Below are 19,017 nucleotides of genomic sequence, written 5' to 3' on the forward strand. Positions count from 1 at the left end.
AGATGTTCAAAATCTGGCATCACATTCTGCACTCCTAATTATTTGTATCTGATATTTTAACAACACCATACAAATCTTGTAATTCTGTCCAAATATGGTTGTCTTGCCTTTTCCTCACTCAATGTCCCTGGACTCTGTGTAAGGACTCTGAGCCATATCTCTCATTTTTCACATCCATGATCATCCAAATATTTGGTTGTTTATGATCACCCTGAGGTTGCTTTCAAGAATCAGACTGCTCACATGGATGCATCAGTTCCCCAGTTAATGCTAAAGTTCATGTTGAGTATCACTATTGCACCTGCTTTCTGGTTGTTGCCGATGTGGTGTTGGTTATTTCCAGAATTTGGCCACTGTGTGAGCCAGTATCTAACTTGGTGTCCATGTTCTCATGCAGCACATTATCGTTTTGTTTGTGTGCTGAATTTCTTCCTTAATTCAACAGCCAAATGAAGACACTCCAAGTAACAATTTCTTCTTCCTAATTCCTTTCTATGTTTGACTTTCCAAGATGGTAGAATATTGGTATACATGTGGCTCAAACATTAGTATGTCTTCATGTTTGATTTCAAACAGTACACAAACCAATCCTCCTTTACTTTGGATGTTAGTCCTGGGCATGATGTTAAACTGCATCCTCCACTGCCTTGAGGATACTTCTTGGTTTAAGAAAGGCTAAGGGATCTCACCCCAACAGAAAAAGCGCTCATGCTGAAGCGATAGGCAGTTAGCAACTCTATTTAGGTTGCTCTCTGGCAGTGACCTCTGTGTCACTGCACATCCAGACTTGCTCTGGGCTTTGGATTCTGGCTCCATGGTTTAAAGGAGGGGGATGACAGATCTATGGCAGCTGCTCCTCCATAACTTTTCCTGGGCGTATTCACTGAAGATGTTGGCAAGATGGTTGCAGGGATCCAAGAAAGGCATAAGGGCTATGGGGAAGCTACTCTGTGCATAGTAGAGAAGGATTTGGTGCCTTCATCCATGTTTGCAGATTGAACAGGAAGTCATGGAAATGTTTTCCAGTAAATGAATGTGAAAGGAACAAAATGCAATTAAAAATGGAGCATTTCCCTTTAGCATTAATTTTGTTCATGTGTTTCAGCAAACCATGGTTCTGCCTTCCCCCTATTTTACTTTCCCCCTTCTGCCCCCAGAGCCTTTGTTGTTTTTACTCCCACACCTCCAAAACCTTTCTGTCATAGGAATCATGTGGTTGTAATATAGTGTGATTAGTATCTATGTGTACTACTACACTTTAGCGACTGACCGCCAAAAAACAGAACCCCTATTTACTACTGAAAGCTAAAGGCCTGTCTCTTTGGAGCTAATGGAACAAAGTTCTGACCTAGATTCCACATATCTATGGTTTACCTGGCAACCACAATGTATATGCAGCCATTAATATGTGAAAACTATCATTGCAGCTGACGGTCATGGCTCTCAGCTGAGCCCTAATACTGCCACTACTGAGAAACCCATAAGGGTCTTTCCAAAGCAATGAGAGACTCTCTCATCTATGGTCTAAGTACGCTGCCTCTACACAGTTCCCAAACCCTGATAGAATAGGAGCAAAGGACTAAAGATGAGATTGAAATACAGATTCACCCATGTAATAAGTAATTCAATTTACTGTTAGATCTCCAAGCAGACCCCCCCCAACTTGACGTTTACACTATTAAGAACTGAAGTAATATTCCACATTTCTAGCCACTGCATTAGTCTCACACATGCTCTTTTGTTTTGACAGTGCCCTCACAGCAGCTTGAGCTTTGTTCTAAAATAATAATTGCTGACAGTTTCTAATCTGAAGTCATGTTTTGTCCCGTCTTCTATTATAGTGCCTTCTTTTACCTGGAGCATATTGAAAATGTTATTGCATTGAGGGGAACAGGTGATATGTTCCTTGAGCTATTTTCCAGTGCCTGCTCTTTGATGCCAATATTTCTTGTTTGTGTGTCCTCCAGGAGACAATTTCAGTTCCTTTTGTCAGTTTAATAAGAAGTGACATGATAAAAACTGATGGTGATCAAAAGGCTACAGTATATCAGTTTGGCAAGAGATGAAATTTTATGGTATATAGTTCTTTCAAAAGTTTACAACTGAATATTGACTTAATACAGCTTTGAAACTTTATGATGCAGAAGAAAAATGCTGCTTTTAACCATCCTAATTTAAATGAAACAAGCACAGAAACAGTTTTCCTAACTTGTCAAATCTTTTTTTAAATTTTTTCCTTTATTTTTTTAGTAGGTTACGTTTAACACAGTACAGTATTTGCCTTTGGGAGCGGGGGAAGTCTCTGTTGCTGCCTGCTTGCATACTTCCAGTTCCAAGTTAGGTGTGTAGTTGACCAATCAGGTCATAACTCTGAGGTTCTACTGTATTCTGCTTTGTTATTTAACAGATCTCTTTCTTGGTGTTCAGCTCAATATTATCACAGCAAAACTTTTATTTAAAGCCCTCTTTTGTTAAGCCACTACCTTCCTTAAATGACTACTCCAACAGTTTTCCCCAGCATCTTTACTGTTCCAGAACCTGTATTAAGAGACCCCCTCTCCACCACAATAATACCTCCCCTCCCCTGAGTTGATCCTGGATGCAGCATCACGCTTTTATAGGAAGACTGAACTGCTTTGGATTTCAACACCCATATGGAATATGCAGTTTATACACATCGATTCTGCAAACATTCACACCAGACATGCCAAATCCATGAAAAAATGCAGAAATTGGGCTTGTTTTTGGCTTAATTGGCTTGTGAGTTGTTTGTTGGTTAGTTTTTGGCTTGTAGTTTTTTGCTTGTTGTAGCTTGTTGCTTTTCTTTTTTTTTTTTTTTTTTAATCGGCTCCCAGCAAGTAGGGGCAAGGGGGAGAGAGAAAGTTGAGGCATGTTTCAGTACCACGAAAGCAGCTGACTTCCCTTCCTTATCTAAAATGTTTGATAAAATTTGTCAAAATTAACTTGACTTTAATCTACCACTTCAGACTCCTGACTCAAATTAAAGCCTCCAGTCTCTCTCCTTTTGTGGTCTGGGTATGCAGCAATGCCTGAAAACCTGGAAAATATCCCATCAAGAGATAATGCACCAGCGCCAAGAACAAACTGAAGAGTTAGTTATGGTATGTAAAAGTCATGTCATTGACCACTGTGTGTGTAATGTACATTAACAGTGTCAACATGGCCTAAAGGTCATGTAACAATCTCAAAATGTAACGTGCAGTTGCTACAGTAGTCAAACATTTGGTTTAACCCTGAAATAGCTTTTCCTTCCACTCACTCCCTTACTGATGGAAATATTTATTTGAAACTTTTGTTATGTACTCAGGCTGTGATTGCCATGGAAAAATTAATTTTAAAAAGGTATTAGAGAACATCAATGGCTATTTCAACTGCTATTAGCTACCACATGGCTGATCAAATATTGGTATATCAGACACATTTCTGTTGGCGTAAGTTTAAAAAAAAAGCTTCAGCTATTTCCTATGATATTTAATGTGTTTTAATCCACAGAATACATGTACTCAGATTTTTGTCATGTCCGTGGATTCTTACATTTTTGCTACCAAAGATAATGAACATTGTCACTGTCAATAAGGTAAACTATACCCTAGCAATTCGCCTATAGGCTACAAACAACAAAACTTTATTAACTGTTGTAACAAAGGAGTCAATTCAAAAATGTGCACTTCCTCTGTCCTAGGGCATCAATCCTATGCTCCCTCTGTGCTGTTCAAACACTTCCTGAAAACACAATTCTTCTGCTAAGCTGTTCCACTTTCCCCGCTTTCCTCTCCTCTCCCTCTCAGCCCCCTCTCCCCCCCTTCCCAGGACGTGTACTTCATGGTGAAATGTCTTCCGGTGTTCTGCATGCCTGAATTGTTTTGTCTGTCTGAATTAGACTTATAAGATCCTTGAGGTAGGAACAATGTCTCCTTATCTGATTGTACAATGCCAGGAACACTTGATGACTTTTAAAAATAGTGACACATATATATTTAATACATATAATCTGTCTCAGACACAGTTTCTCTTCCATCTTCTGAAACTTGCTACAGGGAAAACAGTGATCATTCCATTTATCAGATGTCTACAGCCCTCCTGATTTTTACTAATTTCAGTCAGAGTAACATGGGGATTTGGGGGGAGGCTTTAATTTGTTGTGTTCTCACATATGTGGTGGTCCCAGTTATTCCATATTAGAAACAGAGTTTAAATTCACTTTTTGTGTCTGTTTTTCTTCTTACCAACACTGGTGAGTGAAAGTGGACAATGGAGATCAAAGGCAGACAGATTCATGTAGCCACTGACAGATTAAGCCTCGATCCTGATAATCAGCACCCAAACAGAACAATGAGTCGGTGCTGGCATGAAGCAGGTGTCAGAACAGCAAACCAGTGATTTTGAGCTGGCTCATCTCTTGTGAAGATGATCAAAGACTGAAGAGAGAGAGAGAGAGCTTTTTCCCATCCACCCAGACACGTATCTTGGAGTGGACTGGGAGGAAGAGTCTAACCAGGTTTTGAGGAATCCAGGGCCTGTTTAGCCTTAATCTACTCGGATTGTAGGTGATGATGATTTCATGTGTACATGCTTCACTCTGAGTAACTATATTATGTTGTTACTGAAACCCTATTATCTTGTTACTGTAACCCTTTTCCTTCCTTTCCTTGTCTGCACCTTGTTTTGTTTATGACCTTGTTTTGTAATGTCTGAATTTAGATTCTAAATTCTTTGGACTGCCTTGGCTTGTTTCTGCAAGGTGCCTAAACACTTCCAGCTGTTCAGGCATAATAAAAGCTGAAAGGTAATAGTCGTCATTAATTTTTTTTAAAAGTTTTGTGAAATGAGTGGCCAGCTCAAGCTGCAAATCATAAGTGACACAAAGATCAGGGATGTTTGGATTAAGGGCTTTGGTTTGGTCTATTATAAGGATAAGGAGCTATTTTGTAAAATTGGGATCTGAGTCTGGATTTCAAACACTCTCAGGGTTTGACATATTATTATCTCTATTAGAAACTAGATTAACAGTATAGAGGAAAGAGGTTAACATGAAACCAACAAAAGGTAGGCTGAACTCCGACCACTTAAAATATTGCTAATATTTCTGAGTGTATTTCAAGTTGAATATCACAGTTCCCTTTATCAGACACAACCAAGTTATTTTCAGCTTCCAGAGGTGGGTACACTGTCAAGTTTCTTCTTTAATTTCCAAATTTGGAGCTGCTATTTCCAAGATGCTACATGCTTGTCTGTTGTAGGAATCTTCCTTCCACTTTCTCAAAATGTGGGTCAGCTAGTAATATGTAATTGAACCCATATTCCAGGATAGTGGATGCCTTAAGAATAAGTCTAACAGTAATAATATTGCCCTTCTCAATAGCAGTTTCACTATGGGCTTTCTTGCAATTTCTTCCATGTTAGCTTGTGTGGGACACTGTCAAGGACAGGGATACGGGGCCATATGGGTGTGTCCATTCTCATGGTACCTAGGACTGCGAGTCACCTCGTTACCTCTTGCCTCTCTAGCAAGAAGTAGCTTTGCTCATGGTGACTGAGTGTTAGCTCCCTAACACCGCCAGACTGTTAGCCACTCAGACACTCTTCTCTGGCCTATCCCAGCCCCAGAGTCCCTTTAAAGCATTCCCTTGTGATATCCAGCCCCTGATACTGGCTGCTCACAGAAATCCCAGACCCCCTACCCCCAAAGGACCAGTGTACCAGTTTACTAGTTTTACCTTAAATCTCTGCTCCTGTAAAATCACACAGCAATTGTGAGCACTTACAATAAAAGATTTATTTAAGAAAGATTCTACAAGAAAAAAGAGAGTGGTGGGAACAAATGGTTACAATACAAAACAAAATCCTAAAATGTGTACTAGAGCCTGCATTTTATTAATAAACCTTTCCTATCTAATAGATTAGGTTTTTTCCCCCAAAGTTCAGTCTGTTGCAGAGCTGTCTGCCTTCACAGGAACCAGCATCCAAACTTTCATGAACAACACCTCCACTCCACAAGATGTTTCCTCAGTGAATAGATGCAGAATGCCTCTTCCCACTCAGTGTTATACGGAAACAGTCTATTATTTCTATTAATAGGACAATCCCTTGTCCCTTGTTTTTTTGTTTTTGTTTTTTTTTAACCTCCTAATGGCTTTGATTGTTTGCAGTTGTCTCTTCTGGTTTTCCACTGATAGTCTTAGGATGGAGTAACACTGAACAATTGAGCCTTGCATTACATGACTGGGTAACCAGGGAAGAGAGTGACAACTCCTTTCTGTTTGAATGGGCCATCACCAAGACATATTGGGTATGTCTACACAGCAACTAGACATCTACAGCTGAACTGGGCTTGCAGGGCTTGGGCTGCAGGGCTGTTTCATTGCTGTGTAGACTTCCAGGCTCGAGCTGAAGCCCAGGCTCTAGGACAGGGGTTCTCACAACAAAATGTTTGGTGGTCTCAGAGTGCGGCCACTAACTCTTGCTGGTGGCTGTTCTGACAAATTTTCCTAAAATACTTAATTAACTTTAGGAAAAAACAAATAAATATGCACAAATCCATGTCCAAATCATTGTTATTTATTTATGTACTTTGGGGGCGGGGGGTTGTTTGTTTGGTTTTTTTGTTTGTTTTTGAAGACTCAATAAAAATAGTGTAAGATTGTATTTTGGTGCCCCGGCCTCTGCTGCCTCCCCTGCCCCCTAGGCCCCACTGCTCTTTCCCCCCCCATTGTCCTGAGCTCCCTTCTGCGGCCTCGCACCCAGGCTCACCCCACTCCCTGCCTTTTGACAACGGCGCCCGGTAAGGACACCTCTAATGAAACCCAGAGCCAGAGACCTACAGCTGGAGCCAGGGGAGGAGGGCTGGAGCATGGAGCCAACCTACAGAGCCCCAAGGCTGAAGTGGGGGGCTGAAACCCACCCCCAGAGCCTCTGGCTGAGCCAGGGGAGGAGGTCTGAAGCCCACCCCTGGAGCTCCGTGGCTGAAGACAGGTGGGGATGGGGCTGAAGCCCACCCTTGGAGCTTCTGGGCGCTTCAGTGAGCTTCTGGCCCCTCCTCCATCTCTGCCCAGGAGACTGTCCTAGCTGCAGGAAAAAACCCTTGTGGCAGCATTTGAGAAATGCTGCTCTAGGACTATGCGGGATGGGAGAGTCCCAGAGCTCAGGCTCCAGCCTGAGCCTAGAAGTCTATACAGCAAGAAATAGCCCCTCAGCCTGAACCTGAGTCAGCTGGCATGGCCCAGTCATGGGTTTTTCTTTGCTGTGTAGACATACCCAAAAACCCCTGGTGACTAACTTTTACTCCAAGATCAAAAATATACTTTCAATATAGTTATATTCTTCCTTAAATATTACGCATACGTACATCTCATAGTGATTGAGTCTCGATAGTTATGAGCTTTCTGTGGATTCCTTACATATTACTTCCTATAGATAAATACCCTGCAAGACTTATTTGGTGTAGTGAATTTGTTAGGTCTGAGACATTAGTAATGAGCTTGTGCGGAACAAGGGACCCTTTGCCCAAGAGCCCTCTGTGTCACAATAGGCCACTGATCTGATCTAGAATGGCAATGCCTATGTTACAGTCTTGTGCATATATTTATTTCCAATCCTATGTGTAGCTACGAAGGAAATTCTAATGTTGGGTCTGAAATGCACGTTCAAGTTTTCCTAGAACCAAACCCCTCCTATTGTGTATTTTGGATGTTTTTCAAACCACGAACCATGCAGCCAATAGATCTGTTCTAGTACACACCCAGGGAAGCAACAAAAATGAAAAGAGAAGCACCCATAACTTTAAAAAAAACAATTGGGCCCAAATCTCTCTGTCTCTCTTCTGCTTTAATAAAACACTCCACGAGAGTAATATTACACAAGGATTTCACCTTTCTATCTCTTGGAAGGAGTTCTATACATAAATTAACTACTTTATGCATTTTTACAGATAGTATTAACATGGTCAAAAACACTTATGGGCTCAATTGGCTGGATTTATAATACTGGGAAGGAATATTAATATTTTACTCTACTAATATGGTTTTCTTTTTAAATGCTCTGATTTGAGTTATTTGAGTTATATTGCTGACCATGCCGGAAGTTTAAGTATCTACACTGTATTTCAAAACAGCTATCCAATTTTATGGTGCATTTATGGTGTATATTTGTTTTGCTTTTACTTTAAAAATATTTAGCCACTGGCATAAATGGGGGTAATTCTGTTGAAGCCAACTTGTGCCTGCTTATGCCAATGGTAAACTTGGCCCATTTTCTTATCTTTATTTGCTTTTTTAACAATAGTGCATTGATGTATCATGGGGATATTTAGCAAAGCTATGGGCCACATTCTCATTTACATGAAGTCGCCATTACACTGCTGATGTTAATGTAATTTACACCCACTTTAATTCCCCTTTACGCAGCCAGAATAGTGTGAAGGGGTTTGAGTGGAAATGAGAATCAAGCCCTATGTTTTGCGTACTTATATTATCCTTCACATATGCCTTCAGGGAATAAAGAAACGCAATTCATAGTTGGAAAACATAGCTGTGAAGAAGTTTGACAACAGGTATTGAATTAAAGGGTCAGAGGAAGTATGATCTTTTGGCTAACTCACAGGTTTAGGAATCAGGAATGAAACCCTACCTCTGCTGAAGTCAATAGCAAAACACCTATTGACTTCAGTAGAGTCAGGATTTCACCCCCAGGTGATTTACTTTTGAAGCAGAGTCAGGAATAGAATTTAGCCTCTGGTTTGAGAGACCCAACTTTTAGATACCTCTGACCTGATTCTCAGAGTTTCCATGAGCACCCTCAGCTCTGTGTAGTCAATGGGAACCTTTCAGTGGCAATTAGATCAGAGCCGGGGATGCTCCGGAGTTTCACATAACAGGGCTTTTTGGAAATCCAGAGTTTAGCTTGACATTGACAGATATCAAGCTTTGCTGAACCATTTGTTCTTTCTCCCCTTCTCTGTTCAAACAAAGTCAGCAGCCACGAGTTCTGTTTGGATTTTGCACTTGTTGCACTCCCACATGAGCATTTGCAGTATGATTCAGCCAGACAGAAACACTGTATTGGGTGTTTGAAGTTATAAATTCTAGAAAATAAACTAGTGTCAGAATTTAGTATGAAACCCTGCTGGGTAATCTTTCTTTTTGAAGGACTAATTATGTTACTTTCAATTTACAATTATTTAGCTCGCATATTGTTATACACTTACAGGTTAATCATAGACTATGGGGGAGGGAACTGCAGTCATTTAATGAATCGTATCTACTTTACAGCACTACTCCCATTTTAGAATCCAAGATCCTACCTTCTAAGGTCCAAATACATCAAACCTACCTGTGTTTGTTCTGAATCTGATGAAGCACAGTATTTGTGCATTGCAGAAAGGAGTCAGCCAGGGAATCCAGCCAGTAGAAACAGATGCATCCAAAGCAGGGACTGCTGCACTGGTGTGTGTGTGTGTGGGTGTGTGTGTGTAAGTAACAAGGCTCAGCTGGGGCTACCCCTCCCTCCAGCTCCTCCTGGATCCAGAGCTGTACAGGGGAGACTTTACCCACAAACTCTGGGGGCACTAAGACCCAGGTGCTGCCTTCCTTTGTCCCCTCACCTTGTGGCCTTGGAGGAAAACTGCACAGAGGAACCTGTTAGAGACTCCAGCCCTATGAACAGAAGTAACCAAAGCAGGGACTGCTGCAGCTAGAAGGAATAAACTAAAAAGAGGCCCAGCCAGTGGTGGAGTAAGGTTTTGCAACCAGGGGAACAATGGGTCATTGGTGGTGCCTCCCTATTCAATAGGTGCTGTAGTGGTTCCTAACCAGGGGTCTGGGGCCCCCTGGGGGGCTGCTATCAGGTTTCGGGGGTCCGCCAAGCAGGGCCAGTATCAGAATCACTGATAGGGTGGCCAGATGTCCCATTTTTAAAGGGACAGTCCTGTTTTTGGGGACTTTTTCTTATATGGGCACCTATTACTCCCCACCCCCTGACCTAGTTGCCGTCTGGTCACTCTACTCACTGGGGCCCATGGCAGAAAGTTGAAGCTCCACCGCATGGGGCTGGAGCCCAGGTCCCTGAGCCCTGCCACTCAAGGCTGAAGCCTGAGCAACTTAGCTTCACTGAGGGCCCTGTGGTGTGGGGCCCTGGGCAACTGCCCTGCTTGATATCCCCTAATGCTGGCCCTGAGTTTTATATGCAGAAAATCAGTTGTTGTGGCACAAGTGGGCCATGGAGTTTTTGTAACACATTGTGGGGGCCTCAGAGAGAAAAAGGTTGAGAACCCCTGCTGTAGACTACACTGTGCCACCTCCTTGCCCTGCTCACCGCCTGCAGCAGCAGCCTCCATTCTGGCACCACAACCCTAATCCCGGCCTGGTGCAGAGGAGAGCATGGGGGGACTGGAGGGCATGTTTGCCCAGCACTTCCCTGGAAACTGCAGCTCCTGTCCTTCAGGACTGGGCCAGACTCCCCACTCCAGGTGTTGCGACCTGGCACGTGGGATCACAGCACCATTCAGATTTGGCCCAGCCACCCCTCTGTTATGAGAGAGGGGCAGCCAGGCCACATTTCAGGGAGTGGCATGAGGACCTGGCACATGGGGTCACAGCACCTAGCCCCACCTGTGACTGATTAGCAGCATTCCATTTGAGCGGTAGGGCTGGATGAAGAGCCCCTGGCTGTTATAAAGGCCAGCAAGAGCTCAGTGAAATGGAATGTTGACTCCAAATAGGGCCAGGGAGGGGAAAATGGAAAGGCTCTGACAGACATTCCCTGTGTTAGCTTTGGGGGGGCGGGAAGCTGGACGGAGACTGAGTCCAGAAAGAGCAGCCCTGTGAGTCAGCACACTCTAAAGGAGTGGGAGAGACTGAGCACGGCCCAGGGGAGGGGTGGAAGACTCTTGTGAAAAAGAAGACATCCTCTCAGGAAGGAAGGGCTCCACCTCTCAGGTGGGGCAGAAAACTCTTGTGGATTTGGAGTCCATTTGAACTTTGATACCCTAGAAGAGGTGGGCTTTTCTCTTCTGACAACCAGAGGGCTAAGTCCCTGCAGCAACCAAACTGTGCACGAAGGCTGGAATATCTAACCAATGTGAGGGGAAACTGAGGCAGCAGCTGGTCTGAAGGCAGTCTGGGTAAGTGGTGCTGCTACACGAATTGTCTATGATTACATTGGTGCTATGAAATACACTTTGTAAAAGTGATGAAACTTTAGTGATGTGAGAACTTGTTGGTGTCTCTTTCCTGAGAAGTGGGTAGAGACTGCCATTTCGTGTGTGTGAATTTTTGTGTATGTTTGTCCATTCTCTGACTGACTTTTGGGCATGTCCGTTACCAAATATCTTATGGAAGGAACCCCAGCAGAGGGCAGTACTTGAAGGTCTGACGCTGTGACACGATTCCCAGAATTACAGTCACCTGGAGACTCTTATTAGAAAATGTCGTTCTGTGACCGTCGTTCAACACACTAACAGCCTGCAACAGCGGTGGTACAAAAAATGGTGCATTGCTGTAACATTCTTTTGTAAAGTGTAGTTGCTTTCTACTCTGGCTCGGATGCCAGCCGATTGTGTATTTGGAAACAGTCACTGAAGGATTTGCTATTTCTGTTTTCAACTTGCCTCTCTTTTCTGTAACTATGGTAAATGAGCAATCGAGTTCAATGGGAGTTGAGTGTACTGAGCACCAGTCAGGAGACACTAAAATGCTTGCAAGATTGAGCCCTATTGGCTGGAAGCTAAGGGCTCACTTGATGGCTTTCTCTTTTTAATTTGCTGTTTATTCTGCTCAACAAGGTGAAGGAAAGAGATGGACAATGTCTTGTGTAAAATAAGTCAGAGTCTTCACTCAAAATAGAAATTTTGGAGCAGGCTCTTCTTGGGAAAGCAATTGGAGAGATCAGGAGTTATGTTGTCTTTGGTCTCCTTTATGCAGTCCAGTAAAGAATGCATGAAATTAAGCTAGCATTTTATCTATACTATGTCGTGTTTCCCTTTTTTCCATAGACAAGCTAACAACTGTTTCGGGAAGATCTCATGACTATATCTGTAGACCCCGCTTCTTATTAAAGGGGCTGGTCAGATATCAGCTGTGCAGCTGCATAGCTCAAGTAACACGGAAACAATGTTTGTTAGAGAGTTAGGTTGGTGTTGAGAGTATTCCGGAACTGGCCCTTAAATATCCAGCTTTGAAACAAAAGTGAAGGGCTCTTTTGCATTTCATCTTCATAGTGATGACCAAGTCCCAGCAAAACTCAGTACAAAATCTATGTGTGCTGTAGAAATAGAAGTAACCCAAAAGCTCCTGCAGCTGTTGTGCACCACACTATTGCCCATTTTTGTTGTGTGTGTGACTCTGGACAAGAAATGCTTCAAAACAAGCAGAGAGCAGAAATTATGTAAACGAGAAAGGAAGTACAGCTAAACCTAATTCTGCATCAAATTCCTGCATTACAACAGTGCTTCTTTTTTACTTCCAATCCCAATTTCCCAGACCGTTTCATATAGCCTCTAAGTACACTTAACTATTTTCTGTATAAAAGTTCCACTGCCCTAAGAAGTAAAACAGCCAAACCAGCAAAGCAGCATGTGCCAAGCAAGTTGAAATTGTTAAAGCCGAAGCAATCTCAGATATTGGCATGGGAATTGAGACACAAGTAGAAACCATAGTGAATAGCAAGATGGCCTCTCTATTCACATCTGAATCCTAATTGCTGTGTGAGACACTAAGGGGAAAGGGCTGCTCAGAGGTACTATAGGTTTTTTCTCTATGCCCCCCCCCATTCCTTTTCTGTTCCATTAAAATCATAGAATCATAGACGATTAGGGTTGGAAGAGACCTCAGGAGGTCATCTAATCCAACCCCTACTCAAAGCAGGACCAACCCCAACTAATTCATCCCAGTCAGGGCTTTGTCAAGCTGGACCTTAAAAACCTCTAAGGATGGAGATTCTACCATCTCCCTGGGAACCCATTCTAGTGCTTCGCCACCCTCCTAGTGAAATAGTGTTTTCTAATATCCAACCTAGACCTCCCCCGCTGCAACTTGAGACCATTGCTTCTTGTTTTGTCATCTGCCACCATCGAGAACAGCCTAGCTCCATCCTCTTTGGTACCTCCCTTCAGGTAGTTGAAGGCTGCGATCAAATCCCCCCTCACTCTTCTCTTCTGCAGACTAAATAAGCCCAGTTCCCTCAGCCTTTCCTCATAAGTAACCCCCCAAAAAAAGAACTCAGCTTTTCAAATGGCTAGGAAACCAAAGAATCTCAACTGCCTCTTGTCTTTTTGCAGAAAAGATTTTTTATTTAAGTGTGTTTACTTGGAAAAATCTCAGTCTGCTTGAGTGATTAAAGGGCCCTGGCTCTCACACGGGGTAAGGTCTCTATGTTCTAGTAGGTTTTGTTCACCTCTAACTTCTATCATCTGAGAGTGGGTAACATATTAAATACATTCATAAGGTGATGTCTTCATATTTGAAAGATTTATATATTTGTACCGTACTGTCCACTCAAATTACTCATGCAATAAAACCATAATATGATTTGGTGCATTTTTATCTGTATTATTTCCCAAAGTCTGTCTGTCTCTTGTATGTGTTGCAGAAGAAAGGTACTATCAGTTCTGCACTTCTTTTCATGGCCATAGATTTATTGCAAAACTGGTGACGCACAATAAGGTCTTGCTGTCTTGTTTTTTGTTTTTTTAATAATTAAGTGAATTGGTGTTTTGTGACCTCGAAAAAAGGTCCTACTTCATGTCACTAAATAGGACGGTGGTATGCAAATTAGGAGGTGGGTCCAACCACAAAGTGGAGCCAGAGATCCAAACTTCCCCAGAATTCATCAGGGGAAAGTACTCACATGTGGAGACTTTGGGGGTATACTCATTTCTAATGTAGTTGAATTGGAAAGGCTGGTTGACTTGCCGCTCAAGTCACAATGCCACCATTCGCTCGCTAGCTGCACTAGAACCTTAGAGTTACGAACACTTCAGGAATGGAGGCTGTTCGTAACTCTGCACAAAACATGGTGACACTTTCAAAAGTTTACAACTGGACATTGACTTAATACAGCTTTGAAACTTAACTATGCAGAAGAAAAATGCTGCTTTCCCTTTATTTTTTTAGTAGTTTACATTTATCACAACTGTACTGTATTTACTGTCTTTTTTTATCCCTGCTGCTGCCTGATTGCGTACTTCTGGTTCCAAATGAGGTGTGCGGTTGACTGGTCAGTTCGTAATTCTGGTGTTTGTAACTCCCAAGTACAGTTTGTAGCTGTTTCTTTATATGGCAGCAGGAGAACAAGAAGACGGGGCTGTGTCCTGCATAGAGGTAGAACACAGAGCTCAGTCCACTACTCCTTAATGCAGCAGGAGCATGTAACACTGTGGAAATCTCAGGGTGGAGGGGGAGAGTCTGCACTATTGTAAATATATCTTATTAGATGTAGCAAAAGAGTTTCAAATGTGATGGTGTCGATGCTGAAAATGTTAGGAGCTGCTCAGCCCTCTTTTGCATGTCATTCCTTGAAGCTTTCTGTTGTTGGTAGCAAACCCTGGAAAGAGATGCAGGAAGCTGAGTAACAACTTGCCAAATTACCAATGGGACAAGGAAATATGTAATTCTCGCAGGAACAATGGTTTCCTCTATTAACTACTCTCCTTAATGAACTTCAATTGTTGCATACCTTGGGTAAAATCCTGACATCGCTGAAGTCCATGGTAAAATTCCCCTAAACTTTAGTGGGGTGGGGATTTCACCCCAATTCTTTCTGAAGATTGCTGAAATATTACTTGTTAAGTCTAGTTATAAGAACTGGTCATTCAAAACTAATGCCCAGTGGCATATTGTGGTTGCATTCCTTTTAGCAATATACCTTGGAACTATTCCTCCAGCCTCTTTAGTTTTACTATCCTTGGCAGTAGGACACTTAGTTTTGGAAGACCAGCCCCAACAGATAAGCTGTTTTAAGAGGAACATAGAGAAAGAAAACTAGAAAATTTTGGAAGTTTATAACTTACCCTGTCTTTTGAGGGAAGGAAGAGGGGAGCATAGTTTTTAGCTGGCTTTTTTTTTTCTGCTTGTTGATGATCCATGTTTGAGCTGAAAGCCATCTGAAAAGGGACTTGATTGGTAGGTCAATAAGAAATATTCTGCTGTGGGTGCAGGGGCGGCTCTAGCTTTTTTGCCACCCCAAACACGGCAGTCAGGCTGCCTTTGGCAGCTTGCCTGCGGGAGGTCCACCGGTCCCGCGGCTTCGGCGTACCCACTGCCGAATTGTCGCCGAATCCACGGGACCGGTGGACCTCCCGCAGGCAAGCTGCTGAAGGCAGCCTGACTGCCGCCCTCACAGCAACTGGCAGTGCCCCCCCGCCCCCATGGCTTGCCGCACCAGGCATGCACTTGGAGCGCTGGTGCCTGGAGCCGCCACTGTGTGGGTGTATGTGATAAGCAGAATACATAGCTTTTACAGGAATGTGATTGGCAGTTAGATTTTCAAAGGCATCTGGGCACCTAACCCCCATTTGTGCCTTTGGAAATCATCCCCCATTATGGCTTTTGCTACCTGCATATGCATAACTATCAATTAGAAATCAAGTGATATTAATCTGATACCTAGGAGGAAAGCTAGCTCCAAATTAATTTCTTCCAGAGAAGAAAAATATTTGCATTTTCTCTCCTTAGAAACAATGCATATTAACAGCAGTGCCATGATGGGGAAAATTGCATGTGGAGATGTAAGAGACATCATAAACCACTCTTAATTTTGCAGGATTGTGATTTCACCAAAAACATTTTTTTTGTATCTCACCGCTGCCCATCTGTTATACCCTATGAATTTTTACTGTGACTTCATACAAATATGAGCAAATTATGAATGTAATATATAGGAATTACTTGCAAGATTATCCACTTAATCTTTCCTAATGCCACATTTAATCCACATTTGCTTTCCTAATGCCACAACACAATAGAAAACTGTTGTACTCCCCTACATATTATGATAGTCGAATGTAATAATAGTTATACATATAATGCTTTGCCTCCCAAAGGATTCTGAACTTTCTTTAGAAACTTCACAAATCAAAGATGTCATTGTGAAGCCTTTACTCAATTAAGCAGACATAATTCACATGAGTAAAGCTGGGTATGTCTACACTGCAATTAAAAACCCATGGCTGGCCTGTGCCAGCTGACTCAGGCAGTCAGGCTAAGGGCTGTTTTATTGCAATGGAGACATTACAGCAAAGAGTCCTGTGGCACCTTATAGACTAACAGATGTATTGGAGCATAAGCTTTCGTGGGTGAATACCCACTTCGTCAGATGCATGTAGTGGAATGTAGACATTGGGGCTTGAGCAGGAGCCCGAGCTCTAGAACCCTGCAATGTGGGAGGGTCCCAGAGCTTCCGCTGCAACCTGAGCCAGAATGTCTATGCTGCAATTAACAGCCCCTTAGCCTAAACCCGACTCAGCTGGCACAGGCCAGCCACAGGCACCTAATTGCAATTTAGACATTAGATTATCTAGTGATTCTAGTCTGACCTTTGTATGTTACAGGCCTTAGAATGTCACCCAGTTAGCTCTGTATTAAGCCCGGTAGTGTATGTTTGACTAACGCACGTCTTTCAGAAAGTCATGGAGTCCTGCTTTGAAAAAAATCAAGAGATGGAAACTCCATCACTTACCTTGGTGGTTTGTTCCAATGGTTAATATCTCTCTCAGTTAAAAAAAAAACGGTGTTATTTCTATTTTGAATTTGACTGGCTTCAGCTTCCTTCCATTAATTCTTGTTATGCCTTTGTCCACTAGTTTAGAGTCCCTTGGTACCTGGTATTTTTCTCCCAGTTAAGATAAATTATACACTGTAATCACCTCTGAATTTTTTTAATAAGCTAAACAGATTGAGCTCTCTCACTGAAAGGCAATTTTCCAGCCCTCATGTCAATTTGGTGGCTGTCTTCTGCATCCTCACCAATTTTTCAATACCATTTTTAAGTGTGGATACCAGAACTGGGTGCACTATTCCAGTATTGGTATCATAATGGTGGTATGTTTTCTAATAAGATGAACATCTGTGTACTAGTTAAAACAAGAGATTGGCCCAAGGCACAGAATATGGGTCCGGGTCTGAATTCTTCACATGTTTGGTATGGGGAAAGGGTTCAGCTCTGTGCTTTTGGTTCAACCTGTTCTAGAGATAAGGGCCAATTGTGCAGTTTGGATCCCATGCAGAGGAGTTCAGCTCTGGGGTTCTGGTTCAATCCTAATTCTAGTCAAAGCTTCTGTGCCATAAAACACAAATTTCTTCTTCGAGTGCTTGCTCATATCGATTCCAATTAGGTATATGCACGCGCCGCATGCACGTTCGTCGGAAGATTTTTACCCTAGCAACACTCGGTGGGTCGGCTGGGTCGCCCCCTGGAGTGGTGCTGTTATGGCGCCGGATATATACCCCTGCTGACCCAATGGCCCCTCAGTTCCTTCTTACCGCCCCTGACGGTCGTTGGAACTGTGGAGCGCGGCTTTGCTGATCTCCACTTCCCTAGCTTACTCGTCGTTCTTTCCTGTTAATTGTGTTTATAGTTCGAGTTTTTACAGTTATAGTTAGTGTTAGTTGTTGTGTATATATATAGTTAGTGTATATAGTTGAGGGGGGATCGGGGATTAGCCCATTTCCTCCACCCCGGTGCCGGGCTCATGCCCAGGTCACCGGGATTCAAACCGTGCTCGGTGTGCCAAAAGCTGATGCCAATAGGGGATCCCCACGACTTCTGCCTCAAGTGCTTAGGGGAATCCCACCTTCCTGACAAGTGCCGCATCTGTAAGTCATTTAAACCGAGGATGAAGAAGGAGCGGGACTTTTGACTGAAACAGCTCCTCGTGGAGGTGGCACTTAGCCCTGCAACGTCGGCACCGAGCGCTCAACAGCCTGTATCGGTGAGGCGCACTCCTTCGGCTCCGGACCACTCCGGTACCGCGAAGGAGCCACGGCACCAGCCCTCACCGGCACCGACGTCTGCTCAGCACCTCTCCCTGCTTCGGCACCATCCGCACTGCAAAAGGAGCGCCCGTCGAAGACGGATCGCCCGGCACCGTCATCTGCCGCGGCACCGCCGAGTGCGGCACCGCAGAATGAGGCGCAGTTGATTCCGGTCCCGCAAGGGCCGTTGAGTCCGGTGCCTGAAAGCTCCCCGGCTCACGCTGTGGTTGAGCTTGCTCTCCCATCTACACCAGAGACCTTCTCCACAGCAAGAGAGCTGATAGCCATGACGGAGACCGCATGGCCTCAACCCCGGCACCGCCGGTGCGCGTCATCCAATCCATTGGGAAACCTGCCTTGGTGAGGCCACCCTCTGTCGGACCCGCAGAGAGATGTCGTTCAAGATCTCGGTTTCACTGACGCTCTCAATCACACCGATCCCGCTCCTGGTGCCACTCGCAGTCCTGGCACCACTCTCCATCGCAGTACCGGTCGCACTCGCGGCACTGCTCGGCTCCTGTTCGCCTGGCAGATACTCCCGGTACCGATCTGACTCCCAGCACCATCCACGGCACCGTGCATCTCGCAGCCGCTTCAGGTGAAGGGACTCGAGATTCCAGTCGACCTCCCGGCACCGCTACGGTCACAGGTCCCGGTCTCGCTCGCGGTACCATTACAGTTCCCGGTACCGCTCCCCGGTGCCGTCCTGGGAAAGACCAACCCGAGACGTGGCTCCCTTTCAGGGTCTATCAGCACCGCCTTGGCCGTCAAGACACACCTCGGTGTCATCACAGGCTGGTAGCATTTCCTATCCACAGGATCGTGACTCCGATGTCCCCAGCCATGTATTCCCTGAGAGCCAGGGCCACGAGCAAGGCCCCATCAGTGGTCTTTCTGGACACCGTGGGCATACCACCAAGCCCAAGGTGCTCCCTCAGTTGCACCACGGTCTGCCCCGTCGGAACACCGGGCACCAGAGGCAACTGTAAGCCGCCCCCCCTCCCCACCATGGGTACGGATGAGGCTTCGGTAC

General features: G+C 44.1%; 1 long non-coding RNA gene across 1 annotated transcript in view; it reads right to left on the minus strand.

Moving 5' to 3' along the window:
- Positions 1-9,617, minus strand: part of LOC120404879 — a 74,639-nt gene extending 65,022 nt beyond the window's left edge. Inside the window, exon 1 of the long non-coding RNA XR_005598227.1 lies at positions 9,349-9,617. This is a non-coding gene — a long non-coding RNA (uncharacterized LOC120404879). The remainder of the gene's footprint in view (positions 1-9,348) is intronic.
- Positions 9,618-19,017: the final 9,400 nt, after the last annotated feature.

This window comes from Mauremys reevesii, linkage group 4 (genome assembly GCF_016161935.1).
Source record: "Mauremys reevesii isolate NIE-2019 linkage group 4, ASM1616193v1, whole genome shotgun sequence".
NCBI classification, from domain to species: Eukaryota; Metazoa; Chordata; order Testudines; family Geoemydidae; genus Mauremys; species Mauremys reevesii.